The sequence below is a fragment of the Mya arenaria genome, chromosome 9 (genome assembly GCF_026914265.1).
Source record: "Mya arenaria isolate MELC-2E11 chromosome 9, ASM2691426v1".
Lineage (NCBI taxonomy): Eukaryota > Metazoa > Mollusca > Bivalvia > Myida > Myidae > Mya > Mya arenaria.
In genome coordinates, this window is record NC_069130.1 from 12,264,778 (window position 1) to 12,287,608 (window position 22,831).

At 34.9% G+C, this 22,831-nt stretch overlaps 1 protein-coding gene across 5 annotated transcripts in view; it reads right to left on the minus strand.

Annotated features, from left to right (window-relative positions):
• Positions 1–22,097, minus strand: part of LOC128203351 (beta-1,4-mannosyltransferase egh-like) — a 41,533-nt gene extending 19,436 nt beyond the window's left edge. Inside the window, exons 1-2 of one of the 5 annotated variants that reach the window (XM_052904739.1) lie at positions 21,837–21,962; positions 12,008–12,128 (exon numbers count right to left, since the gene is read on the minus strand). The gene's annotated coding sequence lies outside the window, so the exon portion shown is untranslated. The other 4 variants (XM_052904741.1, XM_052904740.1, XM_052904737.1 and 1 more) reach the window with 4 other exon arrangements.
• Between the last annotated feature and the right edge of the window lie 734 nt (positions 22,098–22,831).

Consider the following 22,831-nt stretch of genomic DNA (forward strand, 5'->3'; position numbering starts at 1 on the left):
AGTTGAAAAATACCTATTTTGTTCAATCATGTATAAGATAAACCGCAACTGTTACCCTTATCGCAATCCAGAAAGAACGTGTGTCCGTAAACAATTTTAGCAATAGAATTCTTTTATTTTAACTTGTATTTAGCAATGAACAATTAAACAGTCTTAGTGCATTTTGATTTCTTATTGGCTGATTCGATAAAGTTGTTATTACTTTGGGTATATTTTGTGTTTCGGCGTATCTAGTTTTTTGTCATATTTTGTGTTTCGGCGTATCTGGCTCAAGTGTTTGCCCTTGGTTGTTTTTGATTGGTTGCTTACTCAGAGAGCAGTTATCTTTAATTTCTTTTTACTAATTATTCCCTGTTGATTAAAAGGGCCAATTTTAGCGCACAATACTAAAGAATTTTGATTAATACTTTTGAAACTCGAATTGTGATAGACAGACAGACTGCTGTTTCAAATAGATAAACCACAATGCCCGCATACGACTCCAATAACTATGTCTTAAATAGCAGAAAGCAGACAAAAAATATTGAAATACTGTAAGAATAAAATGTATATCAAAACAATTTTAGAAAACAACTTTATATAAATAAAGACAAATTAAAAGCTAGCAAAAGCAGCATATAATTTTATTTTGCCTATTTACGTACTAGTATTTATAAAGCCTTAGAACTGAAGTATAATTTGAATGAACTTGTTTTCATTCAATGCTCGGAGTACGTCACCAAGTACAAAAATATAATCACCGGTCCGCATATTAATCAATAGTACTAAAGCTGGCATACAGGTAAAATGTAAATCTGAAATACATCTTACGAAATGACATGCATGTTGGAAAGACATAAAGCAAATAAGTGAACCGGTGGATAATCCCTTCTATAGACATATGAGTGGGTAGCTTTTTAATTTATGTATATAAATGTTTGCAACATTTATAAACATGGTATTTCAGACGTTTTATTCATTTGAAGAAACAGCCAGCCGAGAATTTTTAATAACGTAAAAAATAAAATTTATCTTTACTAACTTATTACATTAATGATGTTTTATATGTCAACCCGAGCGTAAATCTCGCTATACAAAATCGACACAAGAAGAAATAAAATAAATTATGTATTCCTTCATATAAACGAAAAGCCCAACAAAGCATTAATGCATCAGTTTATAAATTGAAAATAAATTCCAACAAATGGGAAGGGGATTTGAATTCCTTAAAACAAGTGCCGTTGCCTTTAAAAATCTACCAACATACTTTCATGTCATGAAAAATCGGTCGGTTTAAATATACCGAAAAAAATACCAAAATATTAATTGACAAAATCCTAGTTAAAGAAACAAACATTTAAAAAGCTCACCGAATGAACTGAATATCCTAAATTGACTGAATAACTGCTCAGACAGTATTGTTCCGTGCCAGTTAAAACTGATTATGGATCCGCTGCGTTTATTCCGGGTAGATTTCAATGTTCATGTATTGATATCGATGTGAAACTTGTTATGGCGAAGGGAACACACGTGTATTGACAGATAAACTAATTTCAAAGATGATTGGTCAATATTTAAACCTGTTATTATAAAGCCTTTAAAAGCTGTGGTCAGGCAATGTTTACCACACAAGGCTATAGTATTTTAAATCTTTTGAATGGGGGTATTAACGGACGATCAAAAGAAATATGACCTACAACATATTAAGTCATTAAAGCAGCTCTCCTACGCTGGTCAAAATATTTGATAATGTTTCACGAAGCGGGTTGAATTGGGAATTTGATAACTTTTTATGACGATTCCAAACTGTAACCTGATAGTTGAAAAATACGGTTTCAAAAGCAGGGATGTGATTTGTCCGCGGATTCGCGGAATTCCGCGGATCTAATGGCCCAGGGACCCCCCCCCCCCCCCCATAAAAAATAAATAAAATAAAATATAAAAAAATGAAATATTTTTTTAGCTGATTAAAAAAGTTACTAGTGTGCTTTTGGTTGACAGAGTTGATACCCCAGTTTGCTTCAAATTTAAAGTCAGAAGAACCCTCAAAAACCCCAGCTTCTAAAAAGTGTGCTTTTGACCCCAAAAGTTCCCCAAGAACCCATGGCCGAAATGGTTTCAGCCCTCCAGCTGCCAGGTCAATCACATCCCTGTAAAGGGGATAGACACCAGATGGTCAACAAATCGGCAAGAACAGTATTTTCTCAAAACAAGCCTTGAATTGTCAATGCAAGCTAGTAGGAGGCCGATTATACATCACTTAACATGGTTAAAATAATAAACGCAACAATCGTGTTGAATTCGGAACTCCTCGGTCATTTTTTTAGAAAACAAACTCGGATGTATTTGGACGGTTTACATACTCAAAAAGAGGTACGTTTAAGTCCACTGCAAGTAGATCGCGTAGTAATTTTATTTAGCAGTTAAACTTTATGTCTTAACACTTGGAAATCTTAATTATGCTTGCAATAATACACTTCACTGGCAATATATTTAAACTGAGATCAATAAAAACAACTCTAAAACACTAATTTTAATTAATGATATAATTCAAAAAAAAATACGAACTACTTCAACTGATGTACCGGCATATATTCGAGGTTGTTTTCTAAAAAAATGGCCGAGGAGTTCCGAATGTTGTTTTCTAAAAATGGCCGAGGAGTTCCGAATGAATTGTGTTGCTGTCCCAGCTGTATATCTCCGTTTAAAATAAGCGTACAACGGTTTCCTTGTTAAAGTCATAATTATCTGACGAGAACAGATAAATATATATGAACAGATAAATATACCATCACTAATTTAAACTTACTGGGATTAAATTGGTAAACTACCGCAGTAAACTTTGAATTGGAAAATGCGCAAAAACTGCGAAAGTTGCATATGTCGTAAGCGATGTCATACATCAGTAAGTAAGATTCAACGCGTTGTACACAACCATGTCAATTTTATGTTGTTTTTGACAATTCCAGGGACCCTAGGTAAGACCCATTCCCCGCTATTTTTTTGCGCGAAGAGAAAACTACCGCATTCACCCGGCGCTATGGGGCCTCATAGAAGATAAAAACACAGCCCATTTCCTGGCTACCCCCGGTATACCCCCGGACCTGTTGGCCGTGGTTACAATTGACTGGTGCATTACTCTTACAGAATTGAACATTCTCTGATTTTATTATTTTGTTGTTGTTTTTTCTTTTATGTTCATATTGGCGTCCCGTCCGCAAATAGTCCACGACTGCGTAGAAAAATCACGTTCAATTCGGACGCGACCTTAGTGCAAACGCGCAAATGGACTCATGGAAAAGAAAAAAAAATGGATTTGCCTTTTCGGATTTGCGGATGCGGAACACGTATGCGGAGTGCGCACACGGAGTCATGGAAGAACAGCCCTAACATTGTGTCATGTGGTATGTGATGCCACATTTGGATATCGCCTTTAAAAAACGCGCGGCCCGATTCGAAGAGACAAATCATGTATATTCTTTATTGTATTACCAATTTCAACAAAATATAACGCAGTACACTCGGTTTTTGAACTCACTTGGCACCGGATTTTCAAACACATTTTTTTAAAACGAAAAAAATCCTATAATTCCAAACTAAAAATTACAATGCCAAAAATTGTAAAAAGATATTGATTTTTTTTCATAAATATGCCCTTAGTACTGTCTATATATTCTCATATATAGTCATATATTTAGAATAGATGATTTTGTATCCACGTGGTAAAAAAGTTAGATGTGAGACTCCGCTTGTCAAATACCCAAGAACATGGCCAGCCACTGTTGATATCTACCGCTTCACCTTTTTCAAGTCAACAACAGCTGACTGTTGATATAGTGAAATATAAATGTATCAGAAATACTGCCATTTCAATTGACAAAATAGTATGTTGACCATTTATGTTTATTCCTAGAAAAACTTAAGGATAAAACATGTACTTAAGTATTTTCCCTATACAAGTTCAAGGATATTGTTTTTTGAAAGTCATGATCACCTAGTATTGGAGTGGGTAACAAGAGAAGGAAACGCGGGACGTTATCAGATGTGGTCATATACTGCGTTTCAAGTGGATTCTCACATCTATAAAATACATCTGGATATAAAATCATCTCCCTAAGTTGCATTTGATATCAAAATGTGTAATATGATATTGATCCTTTTTTAGACTCAATAGCGATAACAAAAAGCTGCACGAAGTTAGCTTACGACAATTGGAAAATCAAAAATAAATGTACCCTTTTTATCCTCAAGCTTTTTCAAGGAATAAACCGATTAATATCAATATATTTTAATATATTAAGTGGTCAACATACTGTGTTGTAGATCGAAAAGGCAGTATATCTCAAATATTCTGATACATTTATATTTCAGTAAATCAGCAGTCAGCCGTTATTGAATTCAATCAGGTGAAGCGGTAGATATAAACTGTGGCTGGCCAAGTTATTACACGGCCTGTAAACGCCAGCTCCACCACTTTACGGTGGTGCAAAGAAAAGAGCTGTCGACACTTCCGTGGTGGAGCTGTGCCCTATGTTTACATGAACAAACGTGAGTATGATTTATATTTTATTGATAATTTCATTTAACGGACATATTTCGGAAATCGGAGAATGTGGTACCGTGTAAGAACACTTCTACTGTAGGCTGGTTACTATTTCGTTTCAATATGTGCAAACTGTGGTGCCAGGAGCTTTTCTCCCGAATCAGACTTGTGCATATTTGAGATCTGATTGCATAGCAAGTACATTTCGGTGCTTACACACCCCGTAAGAACATTCTCACGCATGCAAACACAACTGTTATGTATTGTACCTAAGCCGGAACACAACAAAACTAATAAGCACTTCTTAAAAAGGAAAAATGCACATATTTATAAAAGTGGTGGCGCTGTTGCCCTAGTGGTTGCGCTGTCGAGTAGTGGTGGCGCTATCGAGTATGTTTTGCGTATGAAGTAATATAAAAAGTTAACGCTTTTGGAATAAATATTTAAGTTGCTATGTTTATCATTCATTGAACATTATGCTGGTTATGCATACTACTTGCAGAAACAAAACTCTTCGCGAATTATCTTAACCTTACTTAAAACTATTTCGAAAACAAACGGCTAGGTGCTGTTAATTTTACCATAGAACTATAAGTATCTACCATGTGTGCCCGGTACGGATGGAAAAATCCGACCCGAGTGCACGCTCGTAAGCCGGAAACTAGGCTTGCCGAGTTACAGGCCACGCAGCGTGACCGAAGGACGGATTTTTCGGTCCGGACCGGAAAAACATGATTGATATTTTTTCTTGCAATTCTAAAATTATCAGTTTGTGTAAGAATTGACGTAGAAAAGGCACTTTCGTACATTTTACCAAAAAAGCGCGTGAAACCTTGTTTACTGACGTCATAAAGCGCAGTAATTTTAAATCACTATTGATGTCAAATAGTAACTATTTAAATCGCGTTTTTACGATTATTCATTATCTGTTTTAATTAATTGCATACTTATTTATTTGATTGCGCTTTATTGAAATGAAATAATGTACTTTTCATAAACCATACAATAAAAGAAATAAGAAGAAGCGCGTTGCGCGTAACTCATCTTACATGGGGGGTGTAAGATGCGTTTTCCAGCACTGGACAAATGACCGGAAACACACGTCCGGTATGCAAGAATACCTCCCTCAAAACCGGACACACATGGTAGATACTTATAGTTCTATGGTAAAATTAACAGCACCTAGCCGTTTGTTTTCGAAATAGTTTTAAGTAAGGTTAAGATAATTCGCGGAGAGTTTTGTTTCCGCAAGTAGTATGCATACCAGCCTAATGTTCAATGAATGATAAACATAGCAACTTTTGTATTCATTCCAAAAGCGTTACATTTTTATAATACTTCATACGCAAAACATACTCGATAGCGCCACCACTACTCGACAGCGCCACCACTAAGGCAACAGCGCCACCACTTTTATAAATATGTGCATTTTTCCTTTTTAAGAAGTGCTTATTAGTTTTATTGTGTTCCGGCATAGGTACTTTACATAACAGTTATGTTTGCATGCGTGAGAATGTTCTTACGGGGTGTGTAAGCACCGAAATGTACTTGCTATGCAATCAGATCTCAAAATATGCACAAGTCTGATTCGGGAGAAAAGCTCTGGCACCACAGTTTGCACAATATTGAAACGAAATAGTAACCAGCCTACAGTAGAAGTGTTCTTACACGGTACCACATTCTCCAATTTTCGAAATATGTCCGTTAAATGAAATTATCAAATAAAATATAAGTCATACTCACGTTTGTTCATGTAAACATAGGGCACAGCTCCACCACGGAAGTGTCGACAGCTCTTTTTTTGCACCACCGTAAAGTGGTGGAGCTGGCGTTTACAGGCCGTGTATTAGGTTCTTTACAAAATATTACACCACTAAAAACTTGTCCGTAAAAAGGGTGTCTGTAGCATTGATCTTATGGTTATGGTTAGTGTGAGATTTAATGTTTTATGGCTAAAACCGTTACTAACGGTTTAAGAAAAATGCATAAAACATCAATTTTGGGACGGAAATATGAAAAGCTGCGATCTGATCTTTTGTCAGCAGTCTATATAACTGGTTTGCAGTATTTACGCAAAAATGGCTCGTTCCATGAAAAAAAGAAAAAAAAGTTGTCAAAACGTTCAATCTGTGAGAGTGTAGCTTTAAATGCGCTTTGGTTGTATTTAGTTTGTAAAAGTTGTTAAATTGAACAAAAATGAAACACGTTAGCGTTTACTTGTATAATACATCTTTTTAAAAATCAGTAGCCAATTGTTTAAAACTTTAATTATTTGTCCACAGATTATCTTTTGGCTAGTTAGTTCATTAAAACAATTCGATTGTTTGAATAGTAAGTGTTCTATAAATATTGACCAATCAATTACCATTTTTGATAACTTTGACCAATCCGAAAACTCCACCGACTTTATACATTAGTATACTGAGTCCAATTTTAAACACACTTCGTAATTTGTAATTTATTTCATGCAGTTTACAAAATAATCTTACCGTCGTGAGAAAAGCAACGAATGATAATCGATCAACAAAATGATCACTTTGTTCCAAAAACCGTCAACAATAAACTTTATTTACGTCCGAAGTAATGATGACAATATCAATCATTTTTTATTATATTTCAATTTGTGTATATAAATATTATAATATTTAAAGAGATGCAAGAAAGTCACTTAACACATCTACTTTCCTATTAGTGTGTACATGCATATTACAATTAAACATAACGACTCTTAGTCGTCGACTTCTCACGGATATATTTAGATTGCCCGGACACTTAAAGTCATGGCTATTCAAGTTTGTCTTTCCGCATGTTGTTAAGTACAAAAAAAAATCGAATGTAAACACTTGAAAATTAGAGTCCGCATTCGATATGCATCATAATTACAGGAAATTAATACGTCACAATTTAGAAATAAGGACACACCATTTTGTTTGTGTGGTACGGAATGCGGATACGGATTGCTGATACGGGCAACGGATTGCGGATACGGATTGCGGAAACGGCCGGATTACGAATACGGATTGCGGATACGGATTGCGGATACGGATTACGAATACGGATTACGAATACGGATTGCGGATACGGATTGCGGATACGGATTGCGGATACGGATGGCGGATACGGATTGCGGATACGGTATACGGAAACGGAATACGGAAACGGATACGGACTTTGAGCTCGAGGGGAATAAGTATCAAATTTAATCATTTCACGACATGGACGGACGAGAGCATACATAATGATCACCCCATTATATATAATTAAAACTCGAAATGAAAAAAATAATGAACGCTGATTCCCTTTAAATGCAATTTCAAATCGATTTCTCGCAAAATAATAACTTATCACGTTTAAGGCTCCGATTTCATTTGGCTTAAAAATACTTTTTTATATTACAACTTAGATTATTGTGCTGATCGTAGATAGAAATTCCTTTTAAAGTCCCTTTCAGTCATATAAGGGACTTGCTGGATCTACGTGATCAACCTTTTTTCATATTTTCACCGCATTAATAGTCCTCGTACACCAAATATGGTCATTTCACCGGAAACAGTGGCTATGTTCAACCAATTTTAACATTTATTTTTATAAGAGAAACGTAACTTTTTTCTAACGTTGTTTGATGTTTTGTTCACAAGTGGAGCCTGTACACTTATTTCAGTGAATCAGCAGATAGCCGTTTTTGATTTTAATCAGGTGAAGCGGTAAATAAAACAGTGGCTAGCCGAGTTAGTGGGCAGTTTCAAAAATATAATGTAGACCACTAAAAAACTTACAACACAAAATAAATGGTTATGCGACTGAGTCGCAATGAAACCATTTTCCTTTTAAGTGCATTAAAGCAATCTTTAACCATTAATAAGTGGCTTCAGATGTTACTCATTTAATGAGTATATTCCATGTGACTTACATAGTTACATAGTACGGAAGGGTTTGACGAGAAATGGCATAAAGCAGCGTACATGAACTGGAGAGCTTTTGATGTCGTATGAGTCATCGTATAACAGAATCTCTATTTCCTTGTATTTATCGCATAAGGAACTCCTTGGTTAATTTCCATCGAAAACAACCTCGAATACTTGCCGGTAAATTAGTAGAAGTAGTTCGTAATTTAAAAAAAAAGTATTTAGTAATTGTAGTGTTATTAGCGTATTTTTATGTCCTAGTTTAAAATGATTGCGAGTGAAGTGTATTATTGCATAACTAATTAAGATTCCCAAGAGTAACGTCATTAAGTTTAACTGCTAAATTGAAATTACTACGCGATCTACTTGCAGCGTAGGTAGATTTCTGACAATGTGAATCGTCCGTATACATCCGAGGTTGTTTGCGATGGAAAATGGTCAATTGATCTGAGTACATTTCAAAGTGAAAACTTGGGATGTCACTGTAAGTGATATATGCACCTATAAAATACTTAACATTCATGTGTGACATTGACCTTGAAGTTGAGCAACTGGACGGTGTGTCTGGCACATATTATAATTTTCTTAAATTATTTACATTAGTTTGATCCAAAGCCAATCAACGATATTTTAAATTCTCAAAAAAGAACGTTATGTCTTAAGACACATATCACAAGAAGCCCATTCTCTAATGCACTATCATCAATTTAGAGCGTTTCAAATTCAGCCATTCATTGGTCGCCCTTTGATATACACACTTATGGTATATAGCAACAAATCACTTCAAAATATTATTTTTATTATTATTATTATTATTATTATTATTATTATTATTATTATTATATTATTATTATTATTATATTATTATTATTATTATTATATTATTTATTATTTTTTGATAATTATTATTATAATTATTATTATTATTATTATTATTATTATTATTATTATTATTATTATTATTATTATTGTTATTATTTTTATTATTTTATTATTATTATTATTATTTTTATAGTGCGATTGGTGTGGTGGTGGTGGTGGTGGTGTGGTGGTATTTTATCCCATTCGCCCAATTTTTCTTTAGTTGCAATAAACATACCGGATTTTTTATATTTTTATTAACCATTTATTTTAAAATGTTAATTTCAGTTCCAAAATATTAAATAGTGTCGTTTGTTTGTAGCCTTTTCTAACAATAAGGTACACAAATCGCAAATAAACATATGTTTACATTGTATATTGTAGACCTCAGCACAATCAAACTATTTTGAATTCATACATGTATAAATATGTCTGTATCGGTTACTTGATGAAGTGGAGTGTTTATATGGTCATGGTTTATAGAACCGTGGCGAGGCGTGTGATTGGATCAGATCATTTGTTCCACTCAAGTGATCACTTGGGTGTCCCCTACGTACATATGCCGAGTTAGATTGTGAGTGAGAGTTGTTGTTCCTTATTGTAACTTAATGGAACTCGCTCATGTTTTGGCACCGCTTTTTCCCGGAAGTGTATCAGAAAACACTTATATTATATTTTAGTCTTTATTATCGAATTTGCAGAAACAAGCACGCTAAAAGTCTGAACAAATATTCTAGTTTGCTTGGGGTGCTAAACCGCTAACCCTAGCCGGTACTGTCAATAAAAAATAATAGAAAACTGACAGCAAAACCTCACGCCCACAAAGATTTATACCGCATATAAGGATATCTTAATCTTTAAGCCTGTTGAATCGTGTTACAAACGTTATTCAAAATCGTGGACTATAAAGACAATATTTGAGCATATGATCAACATTAATTTTGTTGAAGGGTTACAGCCGTCGGTATTTTAGCTTTAACTTTCTTAATGATTTTCCAAACTCTTTTTCGTCAAACAAAAACAAATCATTTGGTGAACCTATATAATTGGGGTATCATTTGGAAAATTTTAAAAGTAGACACATAATATGTAAAATGTTTACTGAAAAACATATTGGAAATGCGACTTTTAACACAAAAAGTACTTTCACGTCCGATTTCTATTGAAACACAGACCAAAACTAAGAACCTCTAGTAACTCATTTAAAACGTTTTTACGGATACTTATTTTACATTACATGTAGTCAGAGTGCAATTCCCTTTTCAAATAATAACAAAACCACAAAGGCATCAAAATGTTTCTTTATAACCAATGGCTCAGAGCAATGACCAACATAATTGTACATTTACTTCCTTAAAGGGACTAGACACCAGATGAAACCATTGTAAGAAAAAATAAAGAAAATTGTCAAAAACTTTCATAAAATTGATATCGTTGCGTACAACGCATTAAATTTTACTCACTGATGTATCACATCGCCTACGACACATGTATCTTTCGCAATGTTTGCGTATGTTTAGAAATCGAAATTTACTGGGTTTGTCTACCATGTAAATACCAGTTGATTTAAAAATAGCACCGGTTTATTTATCTGTACCATTCACGTGACTTTCCCATGCTAAATATACACACTATAAACTGGGAAACCAATATGCTGGTAAATTCACAGGCGTCTGGCTCATTGTTTGTGTCTTAAATTATAAGAAGTACCCAAAATAATATTGACCAACATTTTAGACACAGACAATGAGCCAGGCGCCTGTGAGTAAACTCAGTTCAGATAGCGACGAAATTTTAATCATAAAATGTGATGTATTATCGGCCTCATACTAGTAGTAGTAGTAGTAGTTTTATTTGTGCACTATGTCAATAACAGTACATTTGACATCAATATAAGGTATATCACATATTGTATTTGCATGATATTTAGAATCCTAATAAGTTATATCACAGAAAGTTTAACATGAAATACATAATACTAGATCTACTAAAACAAGTATTTCCTCTGGTGTTAATGATAAAGCTTTCTAATTTATAACCTAATTAAGTTTAACATAATAAATGACATTGCGCAGAATAACCCGTAAAGCTTTGCATAAGTACAAAAGCTTATTTCCAACGGGGTCCATGTCTAAGGTATTAAAGTTGGGATTACTAGCTCATATTAACAATTCTAGGCTTGTTTTGAAGAAATACTGTATTTACCGACTTTGGGACTATCTGGTATCTAGTCCCTTTAAGAGTACATACAACAAAGGTGTTCATCCAGGGGTCATGTAATCAACGAGCGTGCGTACGACAAATTACCGTAAAATCAGCTGGAACTTAGTTGAATACTACACTAGCGGATCCAGGGGTGAGGGAGGGGGCATAGGAGATATAAAGGGGTAACAGCATAAAGAAATACGACAAATTGCACCATTTCGGACTAGAAATTATTAAAATTTTCTTGGGGAGACCCAAACCCCATTCTCAACACTTTAAACACAATTAATTTTGTTTTGAGCGAGGGCCATTACAAAAGGCTACACCCCTAGTTTACGCCCTCACTAACATCAAACCAAGGATCCGCCCCTGTACTTATATTCAAAAAATATTCAGAAATATCAGAATTGTAACCCTGTAACTTCAAATAAATCTCACTAAAATTTAACACTTCAATGCCTTGTAGGTTTCTTACAAATAAAGCGCGTCCAAAATAAAATATACATGTACATACATAGACTGTCTGTCCAATGGCGATTATATGGCGGATATCCCGATGAGTATCCGATACGATAGCTGTCCGACTTGTAGCCGATAAACAAAGCAGTAAATCCGATATCTTAATCAATATGTATCTGAAAAGTAAACGATAAGTGTCCGCTATCGGCTGGATACGGTTTGATGAATCGACTTCATTTTTTTGTTGTGCGTGAATGCTTATGTTATTCTGCATAGAACAACTTTATCTTAATTTGAAATAAAAGTTGAAAATTGAATTTGTAGAGCAACAAATGGTTTAGAACAATGAAATCGCCCAGCTGTTTGGAGAGGGTCAATTCCCATGCCCTCGTCTGCCAACATGCATGCAGGTAAGGGACCCAATGCACATGAAAGATAGTCATAAACTGAAATAATCATTTTCCCTTCGTCTGCTATATGAATGGATGCATTTTTCACCAACCAGACTAACAACTTAACAACTTAAAGCCGCACTCTTACAAATTGACAACTTTTTTTTGTATCATAATCAGCAAATTTTGGTATCAATGCCTTCAATGAAAAGCTCACAATAGAACAGATCTAAATTGTTTAGGAAACTGCCGGGTTTATATTCATTTTTCTTAAAGCGTTAGGAACGCTTTTAACCCACACATTATATCAATTTTCGAACATTAATCACAACTGTGATCTGATCTTTGTCAGCAGTCTTGTATCACTGCTGTCGAGACATTTAAGAAACACTGGCGGATTCAAAAAAAAAAAAATACATAAAAGTTGTTAAAACCGTCTATTTTTGAGAGTGCAACTTTGAAAACGTTGAAAATATATTTGAGGAACATGGAACATATCAACGTGTACATTCGTTTTGTAGAAGCCATTGTAAACGAGCCTTTGTTAAAAGTAGGCCATTGTAAACGAGCCTTTGCTAGAAGAAGGCCATTGTAAACGAGTCTTTGTTAGAAGTAGGCCATTGTAAACGAGCCTTTGTTAGAAGTAGGCCATTGTAAACGAGCCTTTGTTAGAAGTAGGCCATTGTTAACGAGCCTTTGTTAGAAATAGGCCATTGTAGACGAGCCTTTTTAAGATGTGGTCATTGTTAACGAGCCTTCGTTAAAAAGGGTCCATTGTAGACGAACCTTTTTTTAAATGGAGCCATTGTAGACGAACCTTTTTTTAAATGGAGTCATTGTAGACGAACCTTTTTTTAAATGAAGCCATTGTAGACGAACCTTTGATAAATAGTCATTGTAGACGAACCTTTGTTAAAAAAGCCATTGTAGACGAACATTTATTAAATAGTCATTGTAGACGAACCTTTGTTAAAAAAGCCATTGTAGACGAACATTTGTTAAATAGTCATTGCAGACGAACCTTTGTTAAAAAAGCCATTGTAGACGAACATTTGTTAAATAGTCATTGTAGACGAACCTTTTTTTAAATGAAGCCATTGTAGACGAACCTTTGTTAAATAGTCATTGTAGACGAACCTTTTTTTAAATGAAGCCATTGTAGACCAACATTTGTTAAATAGTCATTGTAGACGAACCTTTTTTTAAATGAAGCCATTGTAGACGAACCTTTGTTAAATAGTCATTGTAGACGAACCTTTGTTAAAAAAGCCATTGTAGACGAACCTTTGTAAAAAGGGAGCCGTTGTAATCGGGCCTTAATTAAAAAGGAGACATTTTAGACGAGCCTTTGTTAAAGATGAGCCATTGTAAACGAGCCTTTGTTAAAAAATGGGTCATTGTTAACGAACCTTTGTTAAAAAGGGCCTTTGTAAACGAGCCCTTGTTGAAAAGGAGCCATTGTAAACAAGCCTTCGTTAAAAAATGTCCAGTTTAGTCGAGCCTTGGTTAAAAAGGAGCAATTGTAGACGAACCTTTTTTAAAAAGGCCATTTTAGACGAACCTTTATTAAAAGGGAACCATTTTAAACAGGCCTATGTTAAAAAGAAACCACTGTAAACGAACCTTTGTAAGAAAGGAGCCATTGTAAATTATCCGTTGTTAAAAAGGGGCCATTGTTGACAAGCCTTTGTTAAAAAGGGGCCATTGTTGACGAGCCTTTGTTAAAAAGGAGCCATTATAAGAAAGCCTTCGTTAAAAAGGGTCCATTATAGACGAGCCTTTGTAAAAATGCCATTGAAAACGAGCCTTTGTTAAAAGGGGGCCGTTGTAAACGAGCCTTTGCTAAAAGGGAGCCATTGTAAACGAGCCTTTGCTAAAAGGGAGCCATTGTAAACGAGCCTTTGCTAAAAGGGAGCCATTGTAAACGAGCCTTTGTTAGAACTTGACACGTAGTCCATGTTTCAGCAATATCCTTCAAATGGTGTGGAAGTGGAAAAGACACGAGCTGAAAGACCCAAACCGTGGTCCAACTGACAATTGTTCATACAACTAAGGGCAATTACGTTTGTTAGACCAAGATACATTTCATTCCAATTGCAGGTGCACATACCCCATGCAAATTAACATTCGGAACACCTCGGCCATTTGCCATCGAAAACAACCTCTGATGTATATGGACGGTTTACAATGTCGGAAATATACTTAGTTTATATACGCTGCAAGTAGATCGCGTAGTAATTCAAATTTAGCAGTGTAACTTTATGATCTTACTCTTGGGAATGTTTTTATTTGCAATTATACAACTCACTGGTAGTCAATTTCAACTTAGTAACACAAAATACACATTCATCACTAATTTTAATTAATGCTATTATTTAGACGTTGTCAAGTTAGGCCATAAACAAAGCCTATGTGCACGGACAGAGGGCAGATCATTACAGTGGATAAAATCCTTCACACTAAAATAAAACGAAGTACTGCAAGGGACGTCCGGCTGGCAACATGATACACTAAATAATAGCATGCCAGGATAGACAGTTCCATTTCATCAGGAGAATATTTTAGATATGGTAAAATGCTGAGCTAACATTCCTTCTTTAGAAGAAAACACCTTTTGAAATCTATAATACTCATTCTCGTACACAAGAGCGATGATGTAATGCGTTAGGTTTATCATTACCAAACCTCTGATAATCAGAATCATTCGGAACTCCTCGGCCATGTTTAAGTTCGCTGGTTAAAAAGGAGCCATTGTAGACGAACCTTTGTTAAATGGGCACTATTTAAACAGACCTATGTTAAACAGGAACCATTCTTGACGAACCTTTGTTAAATGGGCACTATTTAAACAGGCCTATGTTAAAAAGGAGCCATTGTTAACGAACCTTTGTTAAATGGGCACTATTTAAACAGGCCTATGTTAAAAAGGAGCCATTGTTAACGAACCTTTGTTAAATGGGCACTATTTAAACAGGCCTATGTTAAAAAGGAACCATTGTTAACGAACCTTTGTTAAATGGGCACTATTTAAACAGGCCTATGTTAAAAAGGAACCATTGTTAACGAACCTTTGTTAAATGGGCACTATTTAACAGGCCTATGTTAAAAAGGAACCATTGTTAACGAACCTTTGTTAAATGGGCACTATTTAAACAGGCCTATGTTAAAAAGGAACCATTGTTAACGAACCTTTGTTAAATGGGCACTATTTAAACAGGCCTATGTTAAAAAGGAACCATTGTTAACGAACCTTTGTTAAATGGGCACTATTTAAACAGGCCTATGTTAAAAAGGAACCATTGTTAACGAACCTTTGTTAAATGGGCACTATTTAAACAGGCCTATGTTAAAAAGGAACCATTGTTAACGAACCTTTGTTAAATGGGCACTATTTAGACAGGCCTATGTTAAAAAGGAACCATTGTTTACGAACCTTTGTTAAATGGGCACTATTTAAACAGGCCTATGTTAAAAAGGAACCATTGTTAACTAACCTTTGTTAAATGGGCACTATTCAAACAGGCCTATGTTAAAAAGGAACCATTGTTAACGAACCTTTGTTAAATGGGCACTATTTAAACAGGCCTATGTTAAAAAGGAACCATTGTTAACTAACCTTTGTTAAATGGGCACTATTTAAACAGGCCTATGTTAAAAAGGAACCATTGTTAACTAACCTTTGTTAAATGGGCACTTTTAAACAGGCCTATGTTAAAAAGGAAACATTGTTTACGAACCTTTGTTAAATGGGCACTATTTAAACAGGCCTATGTTAAAAGGAACCATTGTTAACGAACCTTTGTTAAATGGGCACTATTAAAACAGGCCTATGTTAAAAAGGAACCATTGTTAACGAACCTTTGTTAAATGGGCACTATTTAAACAGGCCTATGTTAAAAAGGAACCATTGTTAACGAACCTTTGTTAAATGGGCACTATTTAAACAGGCCTATGTTAAAAAGGAACCATTGTTAACGAACCTTTGTTAAATGGGCACTATTTAAACAGGCCTATATTAAAAAAGGAACCATTGTTAACGAACCTTTGTTAAATGGGCACTATTTAAACAGGCCTATGTTAAAAAGGAACCATTGTTAACGAACCTTTGTTAAATGGGCACTATTTAAACAAGCCTATGTTTAAAAAGGAACCATTGTTAACGAACCTTTGTTAAATGGGCACTATTTAAACAGGCCTATGTTAAAAGGAACCATTGTTAACTAACCTTTGTTAAATGGGCACTATTTAAACAGGCCTATGTTAAAAGGAACCATTGTTAACGAACCTTTGTTAAATGGGCACTATTTAAACAGGCCTATGTTAAAAAGGAACCATTGTTAACGAACCTTTGTTAAATGGGCACTATTTAAACAGGCCTATGTTAAAAAGGAACCATTGTTAACGAACCTTTGTTAAATGGGCACTATTTAAACAGGCCTATGTTAAAAAGGAACCATTGTTAACTAACCTTTGTTAAATGGGCACTATTTAAACAGGCCTATGTTAAAAAGGAACCATTGTTAACGAACTTTGTTAAATGGCACTATTTAAACAGGCCTATGTTAAAAAGGAACCATTGTTAACGAACCTTTGTTAATGGGCACTATTTAAACAGGCCTATGTTAAAAAGGAACCATTGTTAACGAACCTTGTTAAATGGCACTATTTAAACAGGCCTATGTAAAAAAAGGAACCATTGTTAACGAACCTTTGTTAAATGGGCACTATTTAAACAGGCCTATTTAAAAAGGAACCATTGTTAACGAACCTTTGTTAAATGGGCACTATTAAACAGGCCTATGTTAAAAAGGAACCATTGTTAACGAACCTTTGTTAAATGGGCACTATTTAAACAGGCCTATGTTAAAAAGGAACCATTGTTAACGAACCTTTGTTAAATGGGCACTATTTAAACAGGCCTATGTAAAAAAAAGGAACCATTGTTAACGAACCTTTGTTAAATGGGCACTATTTAAACAGGCCTATGTAAAAAAAAGGAACCATTGTTAACGAACCTTTTAAATGGGCACTATTTAAACAGGTCTATGTTAAAAAGGAACCATTGTTAACTAACCTTTGTTAAATGGGCACTATTTAAACAGGCCTTGTTAAAAAGGAACCATTGTTTACGAACCTTTGTAAATGGGCACTATTTAAACAGGCCTATGTTAAAAGGAACCATTGTTTACGAACTTTTGTTAAATGGGCACTATTTAAACAGGCCTATGTTAAAAAGGACCATTGTTAACGAACCTTTGTTAAATGGGCACTATTTAAACAGGCCTATGTTAAAAAGGAACCATTGTTAACGAACCTTTGTAAAATGGGCACTATTTAAACAGGCCTATGTTAAAAAGGAACCATTGTTAACGAACCTTTGTTAAATGGGCACTATTTAAACAGGCCTATGTTAAAAAGGAACCATTGTTAACGAACCTTTGTTAAATGGGCACTATTTAAACAGGCCTATGTTAAAAAGGAACCATTGTTAACGAACCTTTGTTAAATGGGCACTGTTTAAACAGGCCTATGTTAAAAAGGACCATTGTTTACGAACCTTTGTTAAATGGGCACTGTTTAAACAGGCCTATGTTAAAAAGGAACCATTGTTAACGAACCTTTGTTAAATGGGCACTATTTAAACAGGCCTATGTTAAAAAGGAACCATTGTTAACGAACCTTTGTTAAATGGGCATTATTTAAACAGGCCTATGTTAAAATGGAACCATTGTTAACGAACCTTTGTTAAATGGGCACTATTTAAACAGGCCTATGTTAAAAAGGAACCATTGTTAACGAACCTTTGTTAAATGGGCACTATTTAAACAGGCCTATGTTAAAAGGAACCATTGTTAACGAACCTTTGTTAAATGGGCACTATTTAAACAGGCCTATGTTAAAAAGGAACCATTGTTAACGAACCTTTGTTAAATGGGCACTATTTAAACAGGCCTATGTTAAAAAGGAACCATTGTTAACGAACCTTTGTTAAATGGGCACTATTTAGACAGGCCTATGTTAAAAAGGAACCATTGTTTACGAACCTTTGTTAAATGGGCACTATTTAAACAGGCCTATGTTAAAAAGGAACCATTGTTAACTAACCTTTTTAAATGGGCACTATTCAAACAGGCCTATGTTAAAAAGGAACCATTGTTAACGAACCTTTGTAAATGGGCACTATTTAAACAGGCCTATGTTAAAAAGGAACCATTGTTAACTAACCTTTGTTAAATGGGCACTATTTAAACAGGCCTATGTTAAAAAGGAACCATTGTTAACTAACCTTTGTTAAATGGGCACTTTTAAACAGGCCTATGTTAAAAAGGAACCATTGTTAACGAACCTTTGTTAAATGGGCACTATTTAAACAGGCCTATGTTAAAAAGGAACCATTGTTAACGAACCTTTGTTAAATGGGCACTATTAAACAGGCCTATGTTAAAAAGGAACCATTGTTAACGAACCTTTGTTAAATGGGCACTATTTAAACAGGCCTATGTTAAAAAGAACCATTGTTAACGACCTTTGTTAAATGGGCACTATTTAAACAGGCCTATGTAAAAAGGAACCATTGTTAACGAACCTTTGTAAATGGGCACTATTTAAACAGGCCTATATTAAAAAGGAACCATTGTAAACTAACCTTTGTTAAATGGGCACTATTTAAACAGGCCTATGTTAAAAAGGAACCATTGTTAACGAACCTTTGTTAAATGGGCACTATTTAAACAGCCTATGTTAAAAAGGAACCATTGTTAACTAACCTTTGTTAAATGGGCACTATTTAAACAGCCTATGTTAAAAATGAGCCAATGTAAACAGGCCTTCGTTAAAAAGGAGCAATTGTAAACGAGCCTTCGTTAAAAAGGAGCCATTGTAAACAGGCCTTCGTTTAAAAGGAGCCATTGTTTACAGGCCTTTGTTAAAAAGGAGCCATTGTAAACAAGCCTTTGTTAAAAATGGTCCATTGTAGACGAGCCTTTATAAAAAACCCATTGTAGACGAGCCTTTGTTGAAAGGGAGCCATAGTTAATCTGGCCAGTGTTAGAAAGGATCCATTGAAAACGAGCCTTTGTTAAAAGGGAGGCATTGTAAACGAGACTTTCTTAAAAGAAGCCATTGTAGACGAGCCTTTGTTTGAAGGGAGCCATAGCTAATCTGGCCAGTGTTAGAAAGGATCCATTGAAAACGAGCCTTTGTTAAAAGGGAGGCATTGTAAACGAGACTTTCTTAAAAGAAGCCATTGTAGACTAGCCTTTGTTTAAAAGGAGCCATTGTAGACGAGCATTTGTTAAAAATTAGCCATTGTTGACGAGCATTTGTTAAAAAGAAGCCATTGTAGACGAGCATTTGTTTAAACGGAGCTATTGTTGACGAGCATTTGTTAAAAAGAAGCCATTATAAACAAGACTTTGTTAAAAAGGAGCCATTGTAGACGAGGCTTTATTAAAAAGAAGCCATTATAAACAAGGCTTTGTTAAAAAGGAGCCATTGTAGACGAGGCTTTGTTAAAAAGAAGTCATTGTAGACAAGGCTTTGTTAAAAAGAACCCATTATAAACAAGGCTTTGTTAAAAAGGAGTCATTGTAGACGAGGCTTTGTTAAAAAGAAGTCATTATAAACAAGGCTTTGTTAAAAAGGAGTCATTGTTAACGAACCTTTGTTAAAAAGGAGTCATTGTTAACGAGCCTTTGTTAAAAAGGAGTCATTGTTAACGAACCTTTGTTAAAAAGGAGTCATTGTTAACGAACCTTTGTTAAAAAGGAGTCATTGTTAACGAATCTTTGTTAAAAAGGAGTCATTGTTAACGAACCTTTGTTAAAAAGAAGCCATTATAAACAAGGCTTTGTTAAAAAGGAGTCATTGTAGACGAGGCTTTGTTAGAAGGAAGTCATTATAAACAAGGCTTTGTTAAAAAGGAGTCATTGTTAACGAACCTTTGTTAAAAAGGTGCCTTTGTAAACGAGCCCTTGTCTAAAAGGAGCCATTGTAAACAAGCCTTTGTTAAAAAATGCCCATTGTAGACGAGCCGTGGTTAAAAGTAGCCATTGTAGACGAACCTTTGTTAAAAAGGAACCATTGTAAACAGGCCTATGTTAAAAGGAACCATTGTTAGCGAACCTTTTTAAGAAAGGAGAAATTGTAGATTAAACATCGTTAAAAAGGGACCATTGTTGACAAGCCTTTGATAAAAAGGAGCCATTGTAAACGGGTCTTTGTTAAAAAGGGCTTTTGTAAACGAGCCCTTGTTAATAAGGAGCCATTGTAAACAAGCCTTCGTTAAAGAGGGTCCATTGTAAACGAGCCTTTGTTAAAAAGCCATTGCAGACGAACCTTTGTTAAAAAAGCCATTGTAGACGAACTTTTGTAAAAAGGGAGCCATTGTAATCGGGCCTTTGTTAGAGGGGGGTCATTGTAAATGGGCCTTTGTTAAAAAGGACCCATTGAAAACGAGCCTTTGTTAGAGGGGGGTCATTGTAAATGGGCCTTTGTTAAAAAGGACCCATTAAAAACGAACCTTTGTTAGAGGGTGGTCATTGTAAACGATCCTTTGTTAAAAAGGGGCCATTGTTGACGAGCCTTTGTTAAAATGGAGTCATTTTAAACGACCCTTTGTTAAAAAGATGCCTTTGTGAACTAGCCCTTGTTAAAAGAGTATATAGTTTTATAAACGAGCCTTTTTAAAAAGGAGCCATTGTAAACGATCCTAAATTTGTTCTGCACTTCGTCAAAACTTGACACGTACTCCATGTTTCGGCATATCCTTCAACTGGTGTGGAAGCGGAAAAGACACAAGATGAAAGACCCAAACCGTGGTCCAACTGACCATTATTAAGGGCAATTACGTTTGTTAGACCAAGATACATTTCATTCCAATTGCAGGTGCACATACCCCATGCAAATTAACATTCGGAACACCTCGGCCATTTGCCATCGAAAACAACCTCTGATGTATATGGGCGGTTTACATTCGGAACACCTCGGCCATTTGCCATCGAAAACAACCTCTGATGTATATGGACGGTTTACAATGTCGGAAATATACTTAGTTTGAATACGCTGCAAGTAGATCGCGTAGTAATTTAAATTTAGCAGTTTAACTTGATGATCTTACTCTTGGGAATGTTTATTATTTATGCAATTATACAACTCACTGGTAATCAATTTCAACTTAGTAACACAAAATACACATTCAACACTACTTTTAATTAATGCTATTATTTAAAATGCTTCGATCGACTTCTACTGATGTACCAGCATGATATGTCAGAGGCTGTTTTCGATGAAAATTGGCCGAGGAGTTCTGACTGGCAAATTAAAACTCGACACCGAGTAAATAATGACGTCACAAACCCTTGCGCTAGGATAAATGAAAATATTCATCATAATATTTTTACTTGAATGTCAATGAATGTTTTAAAAACATATTCAACATGTTTTAAAAATGTATGTAATCAACAGCAAAACTGAAATTGTAAATAGACTTACCTTTTTTAACAATATACTCCCATAATCGACTTTATAGTGAATTTTACAAAACGGCGACGGAGATTTTATATTCTATACACGCACTCGCTAGGTAATTAATGTTTCAACCCGAATAAAAGAGGTTTTTCTTACCTTATTCAAAACTACCCTTATATGGATTACGGCTGCAGTGTGCAGCAGGCGAATAAAAAATTATGTGCAAATATCGGTTTCAGATTTTAAACTTCCTTAAACAATTTAAACCTATTTATCATAAAATGTATTCATGCGCGTTAGTTTTAATATATTCCTTTCATGCATATATTTTGATATACTCGTATATTTGCCATTAATGAAATATCATTTATGTCGAACGTGATTTATATGCTTGAACTACTTCCTAAGTTGCTATGGTTTTTAACGTGATCATAACATTATGAAATATATACTATTCGAATATCTTAACCGTGACGGTTACTGATAATTGTGAAATATATATAAAGCTTAGGATATCACTTTTTCATCCATAACTTCATCCACTGTTGCATGTGAATTTCTACACCCTTTGTGCCTTTCACAAACCACTTCTACTCGCTTAAACCAAAATATGCCTTTATAAATGATTCTTTATTGATATATATATAATTATGTGATCAGTGAGATAATCTCGAACTATATTTTACTTGTCAAAGATTAAATGACAAATGAAACAAAAAAAGGACCAATATCTGATCAAAAACTGTCCGATAGACCTTTCGGAACACCTCGGCCATTTTCCATCGAAAACAACGTCGTATTTATGCTGTTACGTCAGTAGAGGTAGATCGTATTTTTTTAAGAAATAAGAAATAGCAAACGAGCCTTTGCTAAAAGGGAGCCATTGTAAACGAGCCTTTGCTAAAAGGGAGCCATTGTAGACGAGCCTTTGTTAAAAGGGAGCCATTGTAAACGAGCCTTTGCAAAAAGGGAGCCATTGTAAACGAGCCTTTGCTAAAAGGGAGCCATTGTAAACGAGC